Source organism: Carassius gibelio, chromosome B6 (assembly GCF_023724105.1).
Source record: "Carassius gibelio isolate Cgi1373 ecotype wild population from Czech Republic chromosome B6, carGib1.2-hapl.c, whole genome shotgun sequence".
NCBI lineage: Eukaryota > Metazoa > Chordata > Actinopteri > Cypriniformes > Cyprinidae > Carassius > Carassius gibelio.
This window is the reverse complement of record NC_068401.1, coordinates 14,805,752-14,830,417: the sequence shown is the minus strand read 5'-3', so window position 1 is coordinate 14,830,417 and position 24,666 is coordinate 14,805,752. Positions and strand designations below refer to the sequence as shown.

At 37.3% G+C, this 24,666-nt stretch overlaps 1 protein-coding gene across 2 annotated transcripts in view; it reads left to right on the top strand.

The window, feature by feature from the left end:
* Nucleotides 1–24,192: 24,192 nt before the first annotated feature.
* The window catches only part of lpp (LIM domain containing preferred translocation partner in lipoma), a 172,832-nt gene continuing 172,358 nt past the window's right edge, over nucleotides 24,193–24,666 (top strand). Inside the window, exon 1 of one of the 2 annotated variants that reach the window (XM_052559078.1) lies at nucleotides 24,193–24,357. The gene's annotated coding sequence lies outside the window, so the exon portion shown is untranslated. Of the gene's footprint in view, nucleotides 24,358–24,394; nucleotides 24,478–24,666 lie in introns of those variants that run through there. The other variant, XM_052559077.1, reaches the window with a different exon arrangement.

The window sequence follows — 24,666 nt, the reverse complement described above, 5'->3', positions numbered from 1 at the left end:
TTATGACCTAACTGATTGTTGTTTACATAGGGCCTCATCCACGTAAGCCATTTATCTTTCGGCAAAAAATTTCATACTTAAAACTGCATGCATCAGGGCAGAAACTATATTATAAATATTTAATAAAATTGTCTTGGTAGAACATTTATCAACAACTGTATTTAAAGGGGTTTTCTTTTTCTGCATGTGTGAAGAGGGCAAACAAATCAGAATGTAAAGTGAAGAAGATCAGGGCCCATAAGTATAAAACTTATCAGAAATACTCTTTAAGTATAGTCTTAAATTCTTAGTTAAAATTAAGACGTTTCTAAGAGTAGGAGACTTTTATAAAGAGGCTAAAAGCAACTTTCAGTAAAGTCTAAGTCTGATTCTTAAGTGTTGACTGAGGTGACACTTAAGTGTTGTGAACTAAAGGTTACAATGATGTCAACACAAAATGGCCGACCTCGACCTCTGAATCAACAAATAGTCGGCCTGCTCATGTAAAGTCACAGCAGGACAACACCAATCATTTAATGTAACAACAATACAATCATTTAATTAAGACAGTTAAATATTATATATTTAAATGTGTTTTTGAAATGGTTTGCATTTTGCAAAATTATCTCAAATTATTACTGATGCATTGTTTTCTATTGGTATGTCTCCTTGTTTACCGTTCGAGCTGCGATGTGAACATAAGTTCAATCAATGCTCCCAACAACTCCAGGAAATCCACAATCCTCATAAAAGTGGTTTGTTTTTTTTCGCAATATGGTTTGGTGGTCAGTTGGAAAGTCAATAAACTGTCATATAGTAGTAGCCAATAAAAAAAAAAAAATAAAAAAAAAAAGAGAGAGATTTGGTAAGCATTTTGCATAGTTGCTTAGAGTCAGTTGGTTTATTTGTGATAATAATGCAATGAAACATACCAAATTGTGCGGTCATCATTTTTGGTCATGTTGTCGTACAAAGAAATTATGAACACATGTAAAAACAAGAGGACCAATGAAATGTTAATAACTTATGTTGTAGTCCGTGTGCTGTTAATGTTTCCAATTGAGTGATTTGGTCACTAGATTTAGTGAATTTCCAATCCCTTTAGAGACTACAAAATCAATTTCTTGGACAAACCTTATTCACATTCCGAGACTCTCCCAAGAGTTCATAAAAGTGAGTTTATTGATCTATATAAATATAAATATAGATCAGTGAACTCCGCTTTAAGAGGTCATCTAGCAACATTGAGTGACCAGTTTTAGCTACTTAAATTTTTTCCCTTTGTTTTCTTTTTAACGGTTTAAGTGAAATATGGGGTCATAAAAATAAAAATCCACACGCCACATTTGGCCACTGTTGTGTTTGGTGGGGTTAGTGCCACAATATGTAAGACCCTGCTTACTGTGCCATCACCGGTGCAATGATGCAATTGTTCAAATTTTCCAGTAAAAAATAAAATAAAATAATGAATTACTAATTTAATTTCTGCAGTTAGAGCATTGACTTGTTGAGTGGAAGAGGTTATACAATTTCTCTCTTTGTCAGTTAAAAGAAAAAAAAAAGCTTGTATGGTTTTATCAACTCCATATCATCATATAACTTCAATGTCATATCTTTGCTGAAAAGTGTTTGTCTCCTCTTTGCTGCCCTCTTGTTCCTTCTAATTAGTTTAGGATGGAGACCTCTTCAGCTCTTTTAAATAATTTAGGAGCTGAGACCTAGTCTTAACACTTAGGAACCTTTATGAATCACTCTTATCCTCAAGTCTAGGAATAAGAGTAAAATTGTCATTCTTAGAATTTTGACGCACTTAGAACTAAAATGTTACTCTGAGCGGCTTTATACATACGGCCACAGGTTTGTCTTTTTGGGTTTCATTAGTATATTGCTTTCTTCTTTCCATAATGCTAATGCAGAAATATGATGTAATTATATGTATTGTGATGGGATTTATTTTTATTTTTGTACATCTGTTGGATAGCAACAGTGTCAGCATTGCACTGTTTGGGTATATGAAATGGTGGAACATCAGCGCGCACACACACACACACACACAAAACGCTCCTGAACTCTTGTGACACCATAGAGTGACTCAAAAGAAAAAAAAAATCTCAATCTGGATCAAATCAAGAAAGTGAAAAAGTGACAGAATCTGACTCTTGAGTTTTGATTCAAAACAAGGTCTATCAAAAGTTGTGACTTCAAACAACCTTTAATCTTCACCTAATATGCATAAGTAATGTAACAAATATGTAATAGTTAAATGTACCCCTCTAGATAAAGTTGAAATGTGTTCATATAATATTTCATGTGCTTTTACACTTGGAGCATGTAAATGCTATCTTTCATACATCCAGTAGTATACAAGGTACCTTTCAAGAATCTGTAATCTTTACCTTATAATTACACTGAAAGAAATGTGCCGCCATTGTCGAAGTGTACACAACAGGAAAACATGTTCCAAACATAGCTTGTCTCTGTGCTACCTTAGTTGTACCCCGGTTTGTGTGGGCTGATTTTTTAGAACAGAGGTGGAACAGACATACGAGATGGAACGCCTCTATACTTTCTTGTGAAGATCATGTCTAGGTAGTCATAATAGAAGCATAAAGCGACAACATGAATATTTTTGACCTTCTCATGACAGCCCACAATGTAGAATTTAATTTCAACAACAACCCACATAAAATGCATTTAGTGTTGTGAAGAGGCAGAAGTCATTTACTTTCCTCAGTTTAACACTGATTGACCTACTTTGTTATTTTGGCCCGAGGAGAAAATTGAATCAACGTAATAAATTGATTTTTCTGACCCACTAATATATTTTACCAGCTTTGATTCAAGTGTGTTAGTTTCGAGAACATCTAATTTTTGTAGGTGGAACAGGACAGCTTTAAACAAACTCGTCTTGATGGATTTCTGTCTGACCTAATGCTGTTCCCACATTAGGTCAAATTTAACAGAAGCTGATGTCAAGCACTTAAAGGTACAACGTATCTCATTCTATCCTGTCCATGATGACATTATTTAACGTCTTGTTTCTAACACACATTTACAATTCTTATATAATATAAAAACTCTAAATTGATGTTGGTTTCATATAGTTTATATACCAGTTTATAGCATCTGAAAATTGCATGTGGTGCGAGCATACCTTGAATACATGTGAGTACACATCTTGTATAAAAATTTACACTTTTTTTGTTATTTTGTTACACACATCACAACTTGAAAGTTTTTAGGAAGTCACACCCCATGACATTTTAGGGCATGAACCTTCCTTGCCTTGTGCTTAGAAAGTCCAATTGTCTGATAAATAAAAATGCCCTCTTCACGCACCACATAACTTTGCGTTGTTAGATGAGTTTTTCATATTTAAGTAGTCTCGCGTAGCCATGGGTGACGGCTGAAGGTCTGGAATTCATGGCAGCTTTCTTTGGCCAAGGCCCGCCCATGAGGCTGTCTGATTGACATATCAAACAACAAATCACAGTTTGTTTCGTTCAGCGTCACGTTTTGGTGTGTGCAAATGTCGCCACAATAACAGAGCGGTGTGTAAAACTCTCGGATGTTTTTTAAAGATTTTATGCTGCGAACATTTCACATTCTTTTGAAAACGCAGCGTTTAGTTGATCCTGGTAAGCGCTGGTCGTCACAGTTGTAAACACTACTGCTTTTTTCTTTCATGAGGGGGTTTTAGCGGCACATCATCTTTGTTTTCAGGTGGAACATTAAAGAACGCGACACACATGTCTCCCGGAAATCTGGTATACGTTCAACCAATCCGATGACAACTTTGACTCTCCTGAAGTGTTTACACTTTTGTGTCCCAAATGCATCAGACGTTTAGTCAATGGTCTGTGGGCGTGATTTCTGAGGATGAGACTAATATTGAAGCAGTTTTGTTAAAATATTTTTTAGAGATTTACATATTTATTTTTTACATTTTTAAAGACTTCATTAGGCCTAACTACTAAAGCTTTTCTTTATAATAATTTATTTTTAATAATTAATTTAATTTTTTTTTCTCTTTGTAGTTGTATTACATCGATTTTATGCACCCCAAAAGGTACATGTAAAAGTGAATTTTAATACTTAAATATTTTAATGTTGTATGTATAAAATGCATTATTAATGTACTCATGAATAAATTAATAGATAGAATAAAAAACATGACTTTAATGTATAGCTATGAAAAAAAAAAATTGACCTGACCTGACCTGAAGAACTGAGGTTTTCGGTCAAATTATGTTGCTAATTATTTACACCATTACTTGGATACTTTCCCCTCCAACTTTCACATAACTGCTGCCTTCATGATTTAAAAAAAAAAAAAGAAAAAGTTTCCTTAATGGAATCATACGGATATCCACCCATCTGGATCCTGCGCCCCACTAAAAACACCCCAGGTGTTCGCTAACCAACAGGGCAAAATCTCTTAAATAGTTAAGGCCCTCCTTCACAACAAGCACCGATTCAGCACTGCCAAACAAACAGCATGTTGAGCTTCAAAACAAAGAGCAGCGTCAACTTTATTTCAATCCACTGGAGGGTTGTTTAAGGCCCTCCTATGTGGTTTTGCATAATATACAGCCGTAAAAGCATCCAGGAGTTTGTAGAGAAATGTGTAATTTACCATGGCCCCCTGCAGTGCCCAAGCACATGCGCATGAGATAATTACTGCAAAACCTTGGCAAACTTTTAGCCAATGAATTCCACACAAAAAAATGACCCACTTTGAAAAGCAGGGTGGAGAAGGGGAGCCTTGATCAATACTCCACGGTTACATGAACTGTTAGCAGCTACCGAGCAACAGGACTATTACACATTGTTAGGTGACATCACTGGGTTGTTCCCGGGCCACTTTGTGAGTGTTTTCTGTTTGTGTTAGAGAGGGAAACCAGCTAGTGATGACAAGAGTTTACAAATACTTATTCTTCAATATGAGTCAGAGACTTCTCCCACTATTCAAGTCTGTTTGAACGGCTGTTACAAACCGCATTGGCAGTGACCGTCTGTTCTGTTTCAACTTTTACTTACTAGTTGTAAAATAGCTGTCTGATGATGCTGAATGGGCACAATGTGCTGCCCATTAACATTAGCCTGAGCGCCGGAAACTGCCCCACAGTCTTTTCTACACGAGCGGCAAATTTTAACCCCCATCTGATAGCAACTCTTTTTGTTTTTTAATTTTTTTTTGCCAGCTTCAGCCTTCATTGTCAGCGAAGTCTTGAGCCAACCGTGTTCATCAGAGGAATGATGCAACGGAGCTGTAACACGGTGCGGATCTGCTGTTAGCAAGTGCACTGAGGTCCTTTTAGTTCTTTAATATAAAAAGACTGCTTTTGGGTTGTGAATAAAAATTCTAAAGGAAGCTTTTTCTTTTCTAAATTTCCACAGAGAATAGAAGACGTGCCACACGGATAATCCGTTTTTAAGATCAGCAATTTAATGCATAGTTTATACTGGTATCACACTTTACTTTACTTCAACACTTTACTTTTTTTTGTATTTATATAAAACGTGTGTGTGATATCCTTTCTGCAATACTACATCAAATTAGTTTTTTCTTGCAGATGTGACCTCACAATGTCAGAGAGACATTTAAAGCACTGTTGCGTCATCAAACACTGAAATCTGAGTCAAATTGTAAATATAGAGTCATTGCACTGATGTAAAGTGTGATTAGAATTTATCTCTATGTATGAATGTGCTGTTACAATCATTGAATATTCTCAGCGCTAAGCTTCAAGAAGGGAATTATTTTGGTATTTTTTACTATTATTCAAATTCTGCTACACTAACAGTCTTCCCAGGATTTCAATAGAAATGTTATAATAATCCACATTATAGGAAACTATATCGCCTGTAAAGTGAACTCTTAGTTGACATACTGAAAGAAGCTTGGCAGATTCCTGTCTGTGATAAAAGAAACCCTGAAGTGTCGGTACTGTTATCACTCACTCTTGTATCTGTTTGACTTTATGCTTGGCTCAAAAAGCCATGAGAACCACACTGGTCTTCGTAAACTGTAAATATGGCCTATTTACAGTTATTCAATAACATTTCTCCACATAATTTTAACACAGGCCACTATCACAAGGCACAATTTACAGATTTCTTAACTGACATTTAATCAGACAGACAGCCTACTAAAAATGAGAGTGGGATTTGAAAATGTGTTATATTTTAATGCCATTTTATCACCAGGTCATTAACATTTCGTACAAACATGAATTATCAGATGTTTAGAATCGAATCCACTGAAGAATTTGTATTTTAAGAGTCCTGGCCTGTAATTTAAGTACACTTTCAAACCTCTTTACAAACTATATTGTTTAGCTGTCTGTGAGAACGCATATACTAGAACCCGAAGAACCCACTGTAGCATCTTCACATGATGAATGTCTGGATGTTGCAGACTGACAACACCGAGTCGTTTGCTATTCTTTAACATTTAATAGACGCAACCAGGAGAGGCAAAGCTGGTATGTATTTAACGCCTACAGTGCTTCATGCTCAACTCCTCAACTGTGGTGAGAAAACCAGCCTCTCTGTGGTCTGATCTGATGTTTCGACTTTCTACATCCCACGTCAAATTTACCATTCACGTTCTCATAGTTTATGAGAAGCTGGTGAGATTTTTGTTCAATCCAAAGACATTTGTAGACATTTAGTTAGTTGGTTCCAGGCACCAGATGCACAATGCTGACATACATGAGGTAGATCAGATTTAGACTGAAGCGTGGGCCATGCAGTCTCGAGGTTTTGCATGTGAGCTGATCAGCACAGGATGTCACAGCCCAAACAGCAGTAGGGTGGGGTGGGGGATGATGTAGAGTGGTGGAGGTACTGCTGCTTTGTCTACATCAGTAACGTGTGGGTATGCTGTCTGTAAGCAGGGCCTGGCATCAGGGGTGGGGGGTTGGGTGAAGGCACACAGCTGCCACATTGACACCATAAGCGTCCTCAAACAACCTGCTGAAGATGCGTATGTCATGCTGTAAAGTTTTTGAATTATTGATTCTTCATGATAAGGGCTATTTTTGTAACTCAAGTTTTACACAGTAAAAAAGGATGCATATTAGTTGGCTTATTTACATTTTGCTGTAACTAATATATTTAGGTTAAATCAATACTGGCAGATGATATTTTGACTTGAATAAACCACACTGCCACAATTTTCAGACACTCTTACAATTGTGCCTTATGTACTTGCGTATAAATTAATATTTGATACAATGAACTTAATATGTACTAACATGCGTTCACATTGCACATATTTAAAAATCCCTATTATATTCTCTTTTTACATATGTAATAACATTGTTGATTACACCTTAACCCACCCTTACACCTAATATACCACCAAACCAGTACATGACCTTAACCATTTCCCACCTCAATCACAGCAAGTTTTTTTAACAGTTCAGTTCAACATGAACTTAACCGGTACACTGTACTATGCAATTATTAATTGTTATTATCCATAATTTGTTGTTATTATAATCGTAAGTACATGTAATGTGTAACAAGGACACCGTAAAATAAAGTGTTACGATTTATTCAATTTGTTTTCTTCTAGCTACTGCTCCATTTGCAAACCTAAAAATAAATAAATAAATAAATATTTGGAAATTTGTCGTTTTTACTACAAAGATTAAATTAATATGGGATTAGGTTTTTAAGAAAATACAATTTGTTTTATTCAAAATGTCATGTTTAATTACTAAAAAAAAAAAAGAATCCATTAATCCAAAATTATAATTTTTTAAAGTCTATATATATATATATATATATATATATATGAAGTAAAAAAAAAGCAAGAAAGAGAGAGAGAAAGCATCAGAATAAATGGTCTAATGATGATGCTTTTTTAATACTACATAATGTTTAGAAAAAGTTAAATTCTTCTCTTTCCGTAAAAGCCTGATGTGTTAGAGTGTGACGGTGGGCTTTGATTACTTCAACAGCACCTGGCATCTTTTTCCCCAGATTTGAAAATGGACTTTTTAAAGGAACAAATGCATCTACAAGAGCAGCTGAAAGCAGCAGCAGTCCTCATGGAAATTAGCACAGTCACTTGGGGAAAAATCTCCGAGACCGAAACACCTTGGAGGGCTAATAGAGTTTCTGAGTTTTAGTTTATGAAGTGAGTCTGCCAAAACTCAAGTGGAAATTTTTCACATTAGTGTAGAGTAGGTTTTAGCTTATGCAATTGGTTGGTGATGAATATAACATGCTACAGTACAGGATGTTAGTGTGTTTTTCTTTTGACACTATTTATTTACACTTACTCTTCTCTAGGAAAAGAGTTCTTCTCTAGTCACCTGCATCACCCTGCATAATGTTGCAAATGACTCTGTCTCTGAAGATTCTCTTACTTTCACTGGCTCTCTTAGTTTCTTAAGGAAAACCATATGCTAAAACAACAACAAAAAGTCTAAGCTAAGAGTTAGATGTGCTGAAGGAAGGAGGAGCTGATAAAGAGAAAGAATTCGGTGTTTTGGATTTTTTCTGTTTTTCCCCTCAAGTAGTACACAATGTTTTCTGAGTCCTGCGCCACCTGGTGGATTGAAAAAAAAAAGTGAAACCAGTCCTCTGACATGTCAGGCAGTGTAAATTACCCACTCGGTCTGTATTTGTACAGTGTTCACTATGTAAGGTAAGATTGAGCCGTTTTTCAGAGCGTCTGCCTCGACCTCCAATTACAAACACCACAAAGATCACGTTTAACCCCTGAAGCCTCCGTTTGAAGCAGTAACAATGACTCATACATTTCACTTTTCGTGTCGTGCTCCAGAGAACGAAGAGCGGACTAGAAGGCAGAACGCCGAAATGTGAAAATATGACTTTTTTTCCCCTTTCCTTTTTTTCATAATCCCACCCCTTTATCACCCTCTAAACCTATCACGAACTAGTTTTCGAAACAGCCCATTTGTTGGTGTCATTATTATCTTAAAGTGTCAAGGGAGCTGTTTGATCGTAATCAGAGAAATGCAGTAGCCTACGCTGTGATATGTCTTCGGAGTTCAGATCCGCAAACCGAATGCAACAAAGAGGCGTTTATGTTTTTGTTGCCTTTAAAAATATATGCTATGTATTTCTGAAGGCTTACATGTTGTGTGGTTTTAAGGTTTATGTACTCTCACTCCTCCAGATGTAATTAGGCGTTAATCTCAGGGAGAAGATGTCTCGAATCCATTCATTTCAACGCGTGCTATTTCTTCCTCTCCACACCTTTCCTTAAACTGTGGCGCAAGACTAATTTCTCAAACGGCCTAATCCCTTTAAGAATCACGCTTACGATATGATGCTCTCTTGTGGAATTGGGATTTGGAGAAATGTTGGACTACATTTTCATGCCAAAACAAGTCTTTCTTATCATGTGGTGTAAATAGGACTTGCTACAACTGGGAATAAAAATGCTACATTAATTTTTGAGCTCATCCAGAGGAGTTATTTGAGAGCTCAATTATGCGCCTTTTAAGTATTAACTTTGTCGGGGATGTTTCTCCTTGAATACACAAGAGAGACAGACAAAACAAATGCTGTGCTAATAACAATAATATGGATAGATCATTATGTCTTAGAGGAATATGATAAGAGATGATTGCTTTCATTCTGAAACCTCTGACTTTCGATGAGATTGAATTGAGATAGGGTATTAAAGGGCTCTAATTCATGATTTTTCTTCTGAAGGTACATGCTCAAATTAGAATATATTTTACCATTCAGATCGCCATGATACATACATGCATTGTTTAAAATATAAAGGCCCATGTGTAGATGGTTAACAGATTTCACATAGTTACCTTAAAATGACTGGAAATTGACACATAGCCTTACAAATAGCCTTAAAAAATTAAGATATTGTACACAGGTCTAGAATAGGTCTTAAATCCTATTTTCTACATTGGTTTATCAATAAGAGTCTTTGTTTAGCCAAAGTGAGAACTGTCCACCTGTGCAAGGTAAGATAAAGTAGGGCCGAAACAAGCCTTATTAAAACCGCATGTGTGAGTTTTTAAAGCTTTAAAACATGCTTTTATCCATCCACCAGATCAAATCTCCTGCCACTGCCTGTCTGTAAATGTACCAAATCTCTTTATTTTTCATCACTGTTTATTAAGATAGCTTTTTTTCATGGGTTTCTGCTGGATAAAGTGAAGAGTTTGGTTTGCCCGAACATTTCTTAAATCGCAGAAGTCAGAATATCAGGAAATCCAATCTGGCCGAAATGCCTCAGTGGAATATCCATTAGGCCTGTAGAGGGGTGTGGTTTTGTGTTGCCTATTTTTGGCTCTCTCCCTCCATCCATCAGAGGGAGCAAATGGAGTGTAATCCATGATAACATGGATGCAGGGGCTTTTGGCCTGGATGAAAGCAATTCCACCCAGTCCAGAAATCATCCCCTCTAAAACCTTATTTTACTTGGATGGTCTCCAACTTTGACCAATTCTAAAAACCCAAGAGGTAGATAAACACATATTTCCAGAGATTTTTAATAACATATCAATTTACATGGGATTTTGGGAGAGGATTTGCAGTAGTATATTTTGGTGGGTGGGTTATAAAATCCTTGCGAAAGTACATATTTTAAAATGTATTCCTAAGTGTGCTCAATTGGAAAATCGATGGCGGATCATTTTCCACGCGTCAAAGTTTTATGCAAGGTTTGAGACTGCAAAAACGATCAGTCCAATGTTGATGCAGGGTATCACTTTCGTAAGACACATGATCAGAGTTTAGATGTGCAACAGAGGGCATGCATTCTCTGTTGCCAGGTAACTCACATATCTCTGTTGGAACAAGTTGTAATGCCAGCAATACAGTACTGTAGTTAATTTCATTTCCAGCCTTATGGAGAACTTCAGTATTAGACATGCTGACTGAGAAGTGTCCAACCACTTAGTTTGTTTTTTGATCATATGGAGAAGATCTAGAAAAGTTTTGTTTCTGGACTATTTTCTGTAAGTGGATTAAAAATTAGTGCACAACCCTGAAATAGTGTCAACAAACATCATCTATATTGTTTTTGAAAACTGTAGTGATGTTAGTGATCTGAACTTTGCGCGTTGGGGTAAAATGAAATCTATTGTTCTTCCACTTAATTGCAGCTGGAGATCCAGATGGCATCAACATATGTATTTTGTTCTGCCAGCATTCAGATTGCATATGGACCCAGCCACCCATCAACACTTACTTGCACTGGATTTGACTCTGTCTCCCTTAAACCGTTCTGCTAATGTTTACACAAACAGATCAGCCAGAGTCAGCATCACTTCTGGAAAGCTGCACTCTTTTGGCATGTTTACTGGTATGGTGAGAACATATAGTCATTATGGGAAGAGTGGTGTTGATCATCATCTATGAGGGATATCAGCGCAAACAAGGTAGAATTAGCCCAACTGGAGACTCATACAGTGTAATGCTAATAGAGATTCCCATAGGGATCAATGTACGTATTTAAATGGAGTTCAGCGGCTCTATCTGAAAGTTTTATAGATATGCTAGTAGGTGGTGACAAGTGACTGTCATTGAGTGAGTAATTTGAATCATTCACTCAACCAATTCATTTAACAACGCAAGGGGGAAAAATGATTGATTCACTAAATTTTGTGCGTTTGTTCTGTACAGCTGATGATAAGCCACATTGTCTGCTTAAGCATTCAATTATTTTGCTAGTGCCCGCAGAGAAATTTGTCTAGGCAAAACAAGGTTTCTGTTACAAATACTTTGTTATTCAGTAAATTAACTCATAAAAGTGTCAGGGAAAATTTATACATATTTACTTTCTGTACTTTTAAGTTCCCAGTGGCATCAGCTTTTTACAAAGGATGTGATCAGAACCAGACACAATTTTCATAACCTGCCAAGAAACCCTGTTTAGAATTTTGGCATTTAGTTTTACTGATAACCTGCGACACATAATAAGACCCCATGCTGAAGAATGGATTTAATTTCAATTGATATTACATACTTCCCTAGATTTTTGATGCAGGTAATATGATGATCCCTTTGCAAGGGGCAATTTCTTAAAACATAATCAGCTAAAATAAAATAAAAACAGGACCCGTTGCCCATTGGGAGTTCTTGGACCTTTAACATCAGCATAATTAAAAAAAAAATTTTTTTTACAGTAATGTAATCAATATTTAAAGTAAAAAAAAAAGCATCGTGGAGCCCATACACATGATATGCTGTTTGGAAAGAGTGAGCTTTGACTTGTCTTAATAAGAATTTCATAAGATTTTCTGCAGACTTTAATGCATCAGAGTGCACTGGAGCACGAAAGCTCCTTCAGGAAGTCTTTGTGAATGAGAACGCGCAATGTATGTTGGGGCAGCGTTTCCGATGTGAGCACATGAGTGGAAAATGAGCTTTAACTAAGCTTGTAAACATGACCATCTCCTCCATGGATTTTAATCAGCTTCGTGACTGTCCCACTCCAGAGAATTAGATGAGAGATCTTTGCAGCATAAGTAATGCTCGCATACAGATACAGATACTGTACATCAGTAAGTGCATCTGCAGTGCTGTTTTGCATTCATTTCTCTCTACAGCATAAATTGTTTTACACACATCATTGCACAGGAGGTGATTGTTTAATGGCTATTATATAAAAAGGAAACATCCCGTGCGTGTGTCGTGTGCATACACTGACCCAACCATGATTTAATGTAAAACCACATTGTGTTAAATTCATGATGCAGAGCAGTACTTGCATAATAACTTATGCACACAGATTTCCGGTGTAAAATATGCTTATGGAATGTTATGATTATGTTGTTATACTGTTGAAGTAATGTGTGCACATGCTTGTTATCTCTCTCTGATTTATTTGATGAGTTCTGCTAGAACATTCAGCTTTAACATCATTTACAAATGAACTAAGCTTGTGCATGTACCGAATATCTGTTTTTCCGAGCTCAAATATTTGTTCAACAGCTAAAATAGAACTTTTTTTTTTCTTCCTCCCACACTTACCTGTGACTTTCACTGTCATGTCGCTGGAACTTGAGACATTTCCACTCTTGATTCATGAGCCGTTATCCTCGCAAATACCAAATCATGTTGTTTTCATTTCTCCAACAGTGATTCCATTATCTTCTCTCTATGCGAGTTCATGGACACCCAGGTCTAATGCTTTTTGATTTGGTAATTTATCACAGTAAGCAATGGTTTGAAATTTGTCTAAGTCCACTTGTAATAAAGTGTGCTTGGCAGAAAACATGTAAGGGGAGGGAGCCCCTCTTTAAAATGATGTCAAATACTTGTGTATTACATCAGAATGAATAAATAAGAGGGTCAAACATGTTCTCTTAAGACTGTGTGAGCGAATGCCAAAAAGAGAAAACACTCAATCTTAGATTAAGAGAGAGTGTCGAGTCCAAACAGCTTCAGGCACTTTCTTTCTGTTCTCCGCTTCTCTCTCCTCTCTGGTGCCTGCTCATTTCGCTCACACACTTTACATTCTTATCATATTAAAAATTCATTTCATCTTGAGTAATGGGGCAAGCTCTGGCTTTTTCTTGTGAATTTTCCAGAGCGCACATTTCAGGTAGTTTCTCCTTAAAGGGATAGTTCACCCAAAAATAAAAAAAATCAAACCCCCATGTTGTTCCACACCTGCATGACTCAGATTCTTCTGTGGAAGTGACTTTTTTTGTCCATACAGAGAAAGTCAGCGGGTTCACTGTTGTTTTGGACCCCATTGACTTTTATTGAGCAAAAAAACAAGTTTTTTAGAATATCCTCATTTGTGTTCCACAGAAGAAAGAAACCCCTACAGGTTTGGAACGATGCGAGTAAATGATGTCAGTTTTATGGTTAAACTAGAATTAGCTAGGATTTCAAGAATTACACTGAAGTGAGTTGCAGCTGATATTTACTCATTTGTCATAACTTCCACTTACTAATTACTTAATACAATCGCACTACTAATAATGTAAAATGAGTTATGAAACAACATTCTAAGACTGAAAAAAGCTAACCGTGGCCTGTAAAAATGAAGAGTTTGAACCCCTGGCCTCTCGCAGTGTTTCAGCGTTGGTTTACTGAGTGTCAAATAAGGAAATTGCTCTGCTGGCATCACTTTCGTTTTCTTCCCAATTAATGCATTTGCTTTTTATTAACTTGCTTTGGACTCCATTACTGCAACCCCAGCAGAAAAAAAAGAAACAGTGCTGCTGGGACCGTGAGGTCACTGAGGAAGGTAAGTAGGTTGTTAAAAAGAAAATTCTCACCGTGTTTCTGCTGCATGGAATGGGGCATGCTGGGAGATGAGGGATTCTCAGCAGTTGCGGGGAACCCCCTGCTTCACCACGTCTCAAACTCTGGAGCAGGAAGTGGGACACCTCTGGACAGTCCAAAAGTTGCCGATGGGAGGCAGAAGTCTCTGGTTTTAACAGTCACAGAACTCAAACGTTGGTGATGCCTTGAGGGAAGCGGAGGACATCCAGAGTTCAACGAGAGAGAAGGAAGTGGAGCAGACTGTGACAGCTCTACAGCGGTACACAAGGATTGGTGGCAGCGGAGCTCAGATTGGCAGGAAGGCTGGCGCACGGCAGAAGGGCTCAGAGCTGAGCGTACATGCTGGCAAATGTTGAAGATGCCTGGCTGGATTGGGGAAGGCTAAGTAGGTGCTGATTCTCGCCGTCTCTTCTGTCTTCTGTCTTCAGGCAGCCGGCGGCCCCCGGAATATCTCGGCGAGCTGGAGCTGTCCCTGGTTGGATGCGTTTGCGAGCGAGTGTGTGGAGGAGGATCGGCGTAGCAGAGATCTGAAGCGAGTCGACTGAGCGTGCTCAGCGTTACAGAAGAGGTCCACAGGGCATCGGTGGCACTCTAAGCTGATAGGCCAACTGTGATCTAGTGTACATTGTTTGGTGTACGCTTACTTGGTCCACTTTCCTTGAATGCTAAAATTAAGGGGCGTGCTCCATTTCTTTTTTTGGTGCGGAGGGGGGGCGGGGGGGACCTTCAGATTAAGTTATCCTAGTAATCCCAGTCTCTCTTTGCTTTCTCTATCTCGCTCTCTGAGGTGAAATCTGAAATCTCATTGAGTCACTTGAACTTTAGACTTATTCCCATTAATATAGAGCATCTCTTGGGCTCCGGGCCATCTGTCAGATTACAGTCTTTTATATACAGTTGTGACACATTGTTGTATAAACTGAGTTTTTGTACAACAAACATTTCAGTGTCCTCTAGCATTAATCTGCCTAAGCTCATCTCAATCCACAGAGCTGGATATTGCTCTTTATAACTCTAATAATTACATCACTCCAGATGTCACATTTTTTTCACTCCTGCTAGTCACGACAAGCATCTTGACTGCACTGGATTGAAGACTGGACAATGCTGTCCAACACTTTAAAGTGGTTCACTCGAAAATGTAATCGTGTCATCATTTCTCACCCTCATGTCTTCAAAAGCAGTGTGAGCATTATTTCTTCTGTAGAACACAAAAATAGCTATTTAAAACACAGTTCATGCTGCTCTTTTCCATTAAATGAATGTGAGACGTGACCAAAGTTGTCCAGGCAAGATTTTCTGCCACTAATGACTAATGTCCAATTGTATGCCTTTAGAAGACTTGGAATAGAGAGAAGTCGACATATGGACCACATTTATAATACTTTTTAAAAAAAATTTGGGAGATTGAAATCCATTGGTCCCCATTCATTTTCAGTGATCTTATGGAAGAGAGCAGCTCTAAATAGCTCATTCTGTGTTCCATGGAAGAAAAAAAAAGTCATATGGGTTTGGAATGACATGAAGGTGTGTGTGTGTGTGTGTGTGTGTGCACTTGGATGGGTTAAATGCAGAGCACACAATCTGAGTATAAGTCACCATACTTGGCCACACGTCACTTCACTTTCCAACATCTTTAAGACACTAACCTTTAAGAACTGTGAAACAAAAGGCCATTGTTCTTGGCCAGGGGTCTGTAACCTGCCAGGGGTCCCTGAAGGTACTCTATGGCAGAGGTCTATAAATAGGTCTATATGTATTTTACTTTTACAACGCAAGACAATTATAAGCTAATTTATTTTCTTTCTGATACTTCGGTATTGCATAATGCCACAATGCAATATTCTAAGTAAAGTTAAATCTCTTTTCTATACAAATCTTTAAAAACTAAATCTATTTTTTTAATCTTATCTAACGTTTATGTATTTAGCAAATGCTTCTGTCAAACTTACATTGCATTAAAGTTGTTTGTTTGATCGGTTCATATATGGGAATTTAACATATTTTTGTAAATCTGTGTGTGCTTCAGGAAAATGTCTAGTAAGACAAAAAAAAAGCATCTTCATACTTAAATTTAATGTCTCATTTATATTGAGAAGAAGATACATTGGATTGTACTTGCAAGTGATGTCACACATTTACATTATGACCTTACAAAAATGACATGTCATAGGCTATGTGTCCAAACAGTTTTAGTGCCTTACAGAAAGTGCTGTCCTGCTGTCAGTGAGATGTTCTCCATGGCTGCATGCTAGCAGAGACAGCAGAGATAGTTTGCATAACATTTGAGGCTGAGAGTTCGGAGATGTTTCCAGATGTGTTCAAGCTATCAGAAAACATGGCCCGTGTCAAAATGTGTTCTGTTGTCTGTATCTCTTACGCACCTAATGTTCTGGATATTATTGATGTCTTGATGTTCAGTGATCTTTTTGTATTTTGTTTAAATGTGTGCCATTTATTGTCTTTTTCAGAATAATGGATTTCTCTAGACATCACTTTTCTGAAGAATGTGTGCATTTATGCCTTGTGTTCACATTCTTGAATATCTGACCTATTTCTTTGGATTTACTCTCTTGGCTGAATGTTACATCAAATAATTATATATGTATATGAACATGGTGTGTATGTGGGTGTTCTGGAGTTATGTTAGGCATAAAAATATGTCAGTCTGCGAGCCTTTGAAGTTAGTGTTTAAAAGACAAATGACATAAAAGGGAAATTGCCACAGATACTTGCAATACCTTTTCAGAGAGTTCTACATTTCTGTGTTGCAGTCTAGAGCAAAACAGTTGTTTTTGAAAATGATAATAATAAAATACTATTGATTTTGTCCCTATAGGAATTGACTTTTACTGATTACATGTAAACCTTTCATGACAGACCATCAGACAATTCACTGTGAAATACTACATTTCCCACAATCCTGCAGTAGCGCCACAATCAGAATACTTGCAGCTATCATGAAAGCAGGAACTGCTGAAATAAGTCTCCAAATACTTTCACAAATTTCTACAATCTCATATACTTTTTTTCAAATATATTTATCAACTGTGATATTCCATAAGCAAAATACAATTCCATAATCTTGTATCCAATAGTTTTATATCGTTTCATCATTTCTTATTAGATTTTGTCATTTGTAGTGGTTTATTGTCTCACAATGTGCTTTTAACTGAATGTTGTAATGTTATGAATAAAATGAATAAAAAGTCTTGAATGGAATGAATAAAAAGTCTTGAATGGGAAAATGAATGGGAAAAGTACCTCCAGAACAAAGGTCTTTGGAAAAGTGGACAGCACAATTGCGCTACTTTAAAAGTCGTTGTTGATTTGGCCCGTGAAAGTGTGCAGAAAAGTTTTTTCTTCAGCACAATTATGAGAGATGGTGAACAAAGACAACAGCAGTCAGTTTGCTCTGCTCCTGATAAAGTTGTTTGCTTGTATCCCTCTTTTTGCCCAGGCATGGCTGAGTGACTTTTGTGGTTCTCCCAATTCTGAGGACTCTCATTATAAACACCATCTTTTAAATATTTGATCTCCTTATATAGATGTTGTGTGTCCACACTGCACATCTAGAGACACTAATTAGTGCTGTCATAAACACTCCCACATGCCTGGGTGTTCACTTCACATCACACAGGGCGAGTGGGCGAGTGGGCGCTCCTCCCTCTGAGTCTCGGGTCTCAGACAGAAGGTTTGGCAGACTGTTACCAATGACCTTATCAAATCATACAGTAATGAGTTTGTCAGCTTATGGTACTGGGACTTTGCTTCAGCATTGTAGGTAAACCTTGATGTGCTTTTTATTGTTCCAATTCGATCGAGATAGCTCACCCCAAAATGAAAATTCGGGCGTTTACTGACTCCGATGTTGTTTCCGAACCTCAACAAATGACCAAATCTCATCACCAGAAAGCCATTTGCTCTGACCACAGCATCTATCCTGCAAAATTTAAAGGCTTCACTTGGTTTATGTGCTGTCTTGTTTTCCTCGCAATGTCTTTACAGATTTGCGTGGTAAAATCACTCAGGTGAGTATAATATAAATCAGTGGCTCTCCACTCCAGGTCACATGACCCACTGCTCTGCACATTCTGTATGTTTCTGGATCTGACGCACTGCGTTCAGTTTATGGATCTCTCTCTCTCTCTCCTAATGAGCCGATGATCTGAATCGGATGAGGGAGACAAACTAAATGTGCAGAGCAGTGGGTCCTGAGGACTGGAGTTGAGAACCACTGATATAAATGGAGTTATGTGCTGAAAGAAGGTAAGGAGAGACAAACTGCCAGACACACTGTCTCATTAGCTCAGCATCTCACTCTGCCTGCTACATTTGCCGCCTCTTTTTACGTCAGTGAAACCACATTCAGCTTTTCATTGCTACAAGCATGTCAAATGCAGTTATTCAGGGGTTTCTCGAACTTTTTTTGTCCAGACTCTTTTATAGGCAACACTAACGGAGCCAGACTTACAGTTAGACTCGTTTTCATAGCAAACTTCATGCATTACTTTCAATTCTTTTCAGTTTTATAGTACTTTCTTTACTCTTTTTAAACTCACTTCTTTGACTGATGTACAGTACAGAGCCAACCCCTTTCAGGATTTCAGTTTATATAGTCAACTAAACTGAATAATGTATAAAGTGAAAATTAGTGCTTTTCTTACGTTGTGAACTGCTTATCCTTAATAAAATGAAAATGCAACAAATTACTGAGATTGCGCCTGTAGTTTAAAGTCACAAAAGACATATTTTGTTTTATTGCCAGAGAACTTTGGTTTGTGTAGTTTGTCTCTTATGCTAATTTGCCGTCTATCAGAATGAGGCAAACAAATAACTGCATTCTGCAACTTTTTAATGCCCAGAAATTGATTTGACAGTGGCCCTGACTTTGCACGTTAAATGCAACTTTCTTTTCCACGCTTAAAAAACAAACAAAAAAAAAACTCTCTAAGTGTCTCCAAAGCAAACACCCAATTCCTTCATTTCTGTGCTTAGAATCAAAAGCCACGGCCGCAGGCTTGTATCTGCTTCTGCTATCCTGATGAATATTTACATGCTTAAACACTCAAATTAGAATTCATTATCTTGCATAATCTTGGGTTTAGATCTACATGTGCAGTTGTTTGATTAGTTGCTTGAGGATATGGGTTTTGTGCTTGGTTTGTGGGCCTTCTACCTTTTCTCACACTTGCCTTTTGATGCTAATGTCTGGCAAACGATAGGCCTGTTGTGTTTGAATAAGCATCTCTATTAGAATTGAAAAGATGATTTATTTTCAAATTGTTTTGGAGGTTGTTTTGAAGTTGTGTGATCCAACTTCCCAATCCAGAAAGCTGAAGATATGCACATCATCTTGTGGAAACATGCTTTGGTACCGGACATATTATGATGAATTATTTAAGAACAACACTGGGTTTAGTTGAATGAGCACCTGCACATTAACTGCTTTAATGCAGAAGCTTCGCCAGAGCTGTGGGATTTTTACATTATTAAAGAGGAAATACAGCGCGGTCGCCTTTGTCATTCGTGACATTTCCTGAAACCATCTTTGCTATTTGACAGCATTAAAGATGCATGAGAGGCCTACAAATCCACTCGAAGAATTTTCTTTTTTCCTCGAGGACTGAAATCTTTGAGTTTGCGAGCTTTAAAAGGTAAAGTAGGTTTATTCTGTTTCTGTCACGGTCAGCCTGCTGCAAAGCAGGTCACTGTCAGGTTCACATTCTAAAACACGCTCTCTCTTTCCTCCACAGCTGCTTGAGGTTTATCTCGTGCAACAGAGGAAGTGGTGCGGGAAGAAGAGCGCATCGGCCCTAACGTTTTGTGTGTACAACAGGATATCCGACGCTGGGAGCGTTAGCCTCGTGTCGAGAGGAGATATAAAAGATATATCATCGCTTATATTCTTAAGAAGTGCGAAAACAGTGTTTTGTTTTTTTTGAGTTTCAGCACATCTGCTGTCTCGCCATATCGCTCCACGTTTTGGAGTGCAGACGTCTAATTTCATCTCGTCGCGAGTAGTAATACGGCTCAAAGTCAAACGTTGCCTATCTGAAACTCGTCCCTTATCATACTTGTAGATGTTCTGTGTACTTAAAGTGTTGGATTTACTCATAGGCGAAAACGTTAATTGCCAGTTGACTGACAGCTGGAAAACATAGGGATTTCATGCTGGGGCAACGGTAATTGTTTTCAGATTTGTTTTAGAGTGTCTCTTTGATCAAATTTGCGAGAGAGCGAGTGAGAGCGAAGGAAAGAAGGAGAGGGAGCCAGACACTACTCATGGGGCCCATTAGGAAATTGCCAGTAAGCAAAGTTGCAAATAAGCTGTCACACAGTACAAATGAGATTACCTTTCCAATGTGCCCTGGAACCTGCACACCGGGGGATGCAGAACCAGTCACGGCAAAACAAGGCACAATCGTCTGATTTATCTCAGCGCTTGATCTTCTGGTGGTGTTCTTTCTGCCTCTGTTTTTCATGCATGGTGTGCAAAACAGTTTACAGAGCGCTTGCAGCACAAGTTAATCAGTTGTAGACAACCTCTGAAGCGAGTCGACGGTGTTTCAAGTCAGGGATTTCACTTATAGTCATCAGCGCTGAATTTATACGCATACAGAGAGACTTAGTTGCATATTTCTGTCTAAACCATTTACATTTACTGCCCCTGCTTTTCACCTCTTGATCAGTTTGTTGATGAATTGATGATTTATTTTCATCTGATGAGGAGATCTGAAAGTGTCTCTTGGACTGTGCCCCAGGGTTTGATTATTATATATATATATATAATATATATATAATATATAATAAATATATAATCAATATTTATATATATATATATATATATATATATATATATATATATATATATATATATATATATATATATATATATATATATAATAGAAATCTGTTTTTTAAATGAAGAGATTTAATCTTTCTATTTTGAAAGGTCACAATAAAACCTTTTTACCAAATTTTTTTAATTGATATTTTTTAAATGCATTTTCTTTATAGATTTGAATTGCTGCATGCAAAGTGCAAAAATGCATATAAAATAAATCATTTGTTTTAATATTAGCTTACATTATCATAGTTGTATATGATGTAAATGTAAATGTATATACTTTCTTTCTCTATATATTTAGTTATAAAGTAAAAAATGTAATTACAAATAAAACCAAGATTATTGAGGTGTTTTGAAAGAAGATACTAATTCAGCCCTTTTCTTACAAATTTCATATTTAACTTAATGTATATGTCATTTCTTAATCATAATTAATTGTAAAATTGAATAGCCATTTTAACAGTGAACACCTATTATTTTCAATGTACAACTTTATATTAAAGCAATATTAAGTTTAAACAGAACCTAATGCATAAAACTGTATTCATTTATTAGTTTAGCAGGCACTATTTATATTTAAGTGACTTGAATGAGAATAATGAGGGCACTGCAAGCAGAAGTAATTAAATGCATGGAGTTGTTCTCACGTTAATATGACCTTGAACTTGAATTTGTCTGTCTGTGAAATACTGAAGTTGAACTCCACATCATGAATTCAAGTGTGAATATGTACGAGTATGAGTAAATATGATGAAGAGAAAGATAAGCGCCTTTAACTGTGCTTCTACTTTTTATATGCAAGAAATGTCAGGCCGCAAGTGTCTTTGCCTGACAATATTTCTCTTTCTAAAACACAAGGCTCAATCCAGTTGTGATGACTTATGATCTTCTTTATGGTAACGATGGGATGCCAATCAACATCCAAAATAGAAACTATGCCGATTTCATTGAATTCCCTGAATTTACAGTATGTGGGGTATATTTTGCGGTGAGACTTCGCTTTCTTGACTCAAAGTTTTATTGTGGTACAACGCAAGTCTATTTTCATTTTACCGAAACGGCATTTCTGTAGACAACCAGGAGACCCTCATTAAATTCCCGCCCAATGTATGATTCTGTCACACCCACAAAACCCCTCTAGTTGCACTGAACCCGTTCTATGGCTTGATCTTGTTTGTCTTTTGTAAGACCCAAAATTACTACATTTAAACTATTCTGGCGAAAGTGTGGATGAACCATGCTATTCAGATGACGATGAGGTTTATCTCAAACTGTTACCTTTAGAGTGTGCGGACACCACTGTCATCATCATTCAAAACTATTGTGGTACATTCCCTAGCGCACAGAAATAAAAATGCAGAACCGGAGCACTGCTATGATATTTGCATCGACAGCTGAACATGCAAACTTTCAGATTTGAATGCAAACTGCAGCGTGTGGTTGAGTGTTGGCGGGAGCTGAAGGGCAGGCCGCGTCTGAGAGAGTCAAGCGCCCTGTTGAGTGGATTAGACTAAACAGATCATAGTCTTATCAATGAGGTATATTACGTACACAGGTCTGGATTACTATTATTCTGGCTGATGAGTGAGCATGCTACTCTCCCTTAGAAATGCATTGACAATTCTAAAGAATCTAAATGAAATTTTAATGAGATTTTAATGAGACTTGTCTTATTATCCAAATGATATTTCAGAATATATTCCACCAGTATTGCTGAGGAAGAAATATAGAGTTCATTGGCCCATTGGGGCATGTTGTCACACAGCATGGGGTAAGTTGTCACAATGGGAACCTGCCGTTAAACAGTCAAGTATAGGTTTCCAGAGCATGTTTAAAAGTTTAAATAAATACATGAAACGTGTAAAACGGGTAAAAAGTAATACAGAAACACATTAATTTGTTGTTGTTGTTTTGCCAGCAAATATTGTGATTAATAAATGTCATTTTATTACAAGAGTCAACTTACTGATCAATCAAACTGAAAATAATTCTGTTAATTTTAACTTTTTATATTGTTGACCCCAGCCGTCAAGGAACTTTTCAGCCCAACATAAAAATTGACTCCATTTAAAGTTTGGCATGTCATTTACTCACCAATTGATCCTCTGTAGTGTTTGGGTGCCGTCAGAATAAGGGCCTAGACAGCTGGTAGAAAATAAAACCACACCCCGTTGTCCTCTTACATCAAAATCCACCAATATATTTGTTTGGAACTGTTTTGTACTATTTTTGTTTGTAAACCATGTTTGATCGGTTCATATTTCCATCCTGAATCAGACAAGATTATATGTTCACTGGAGAATGCAATATTATGGATAGAGACTCACATTCTAGTGTGAGGTTAAAACTGATTGATTTGTTTATTAGAAATATGCATGCTGATTAGTTATTGACTGTTTAGATGCTTTTATCAGCTGTTTGAACTCTCACTCTGACAGCACCCATTAACTGCAGAGGGCCCTTTAATGTTGTTCAGATGAAGAAACAAACTCATCTACATCTTCGATGACCTTAGGGTGAGTAAATTTGAGCAAATTTGCATTTTTTTTGTGATTTAGCCTTTTCTTTGAATGCATGTCAATTCAGAGTTTAGGCTAAAATAATAAATATGAAAATACTGAAACTTTTGTTTGCTGCATAGACTTATTCCGCATCTAGAATTATTCTAGTTTAGGAATACTTAAAATGTATATAATTGGACTTCTCAATTAAAATATTATAGTTACTAAATATAGTTCTTGTGACAACTTCCCTGTGCAATATCTAGCCTGGCTTTCTCTTACTCAACTCACTGCTTACACTAACATATTTCAGTGAATTACATCTCGCATTCTCCCTTCTATAGCTTTTACAGTAAATTGCTCCACAGAATGTCATTCAGATCACAGCTGGTGGAATGAATCAAATTAGAAAAATTTCATTTTCATTATTTGTAACATTGATTGCTTAAATTTTAAGATTGTAGCCGACACAAAGAGGACAGTGTCCATGCCTTAATAAGCAGTCATGCAACCTATAATGCATAATCCCAGTTATTACACTGTTTGCACAATAAGGCAAATACAGCCCTTGTGAGGAAGAGATATTGCCTGAGTGCTGGCTGAGACTGCCATACATGGGCAAATTTCAGTGACTCTGTGTTTAAGTGTGTGTGTGTGCTGCGGGCTGGAATTTCGCCTTCTGACGTCACTGCCTGTTACTCTCCCAGATTTGGGAAAAAGAAGTTTCACTTTAAGTGGGGATTTGAAACTCTGTGATTCTTAGAAAGCGAGGTAAGAGAACTATTAAATCTTTCGAGGGGCGGCTCCACGCGCGGAAACGCCGATCTTAGGCCTGGGATCACGCAGCGTTGTTTCTGCTCTGGAGCTCTACAGCTTGAACTATATTTGACAGTATGTGCTTCTGTGAGAGATTCGTGCCGTGCCATTGAAATGGAGGGCGTGGGATTGCTAGAAAGAAGGGGGGCGAACTTCGTTTCGTGAATTTACCTCGCAGCCGAAACATTTGAGCGAACATATATAAGGTGTCGGCGCACTTTGATTACGATTAGTAAATACTTGTTGCATATGAACTTCTGAAAC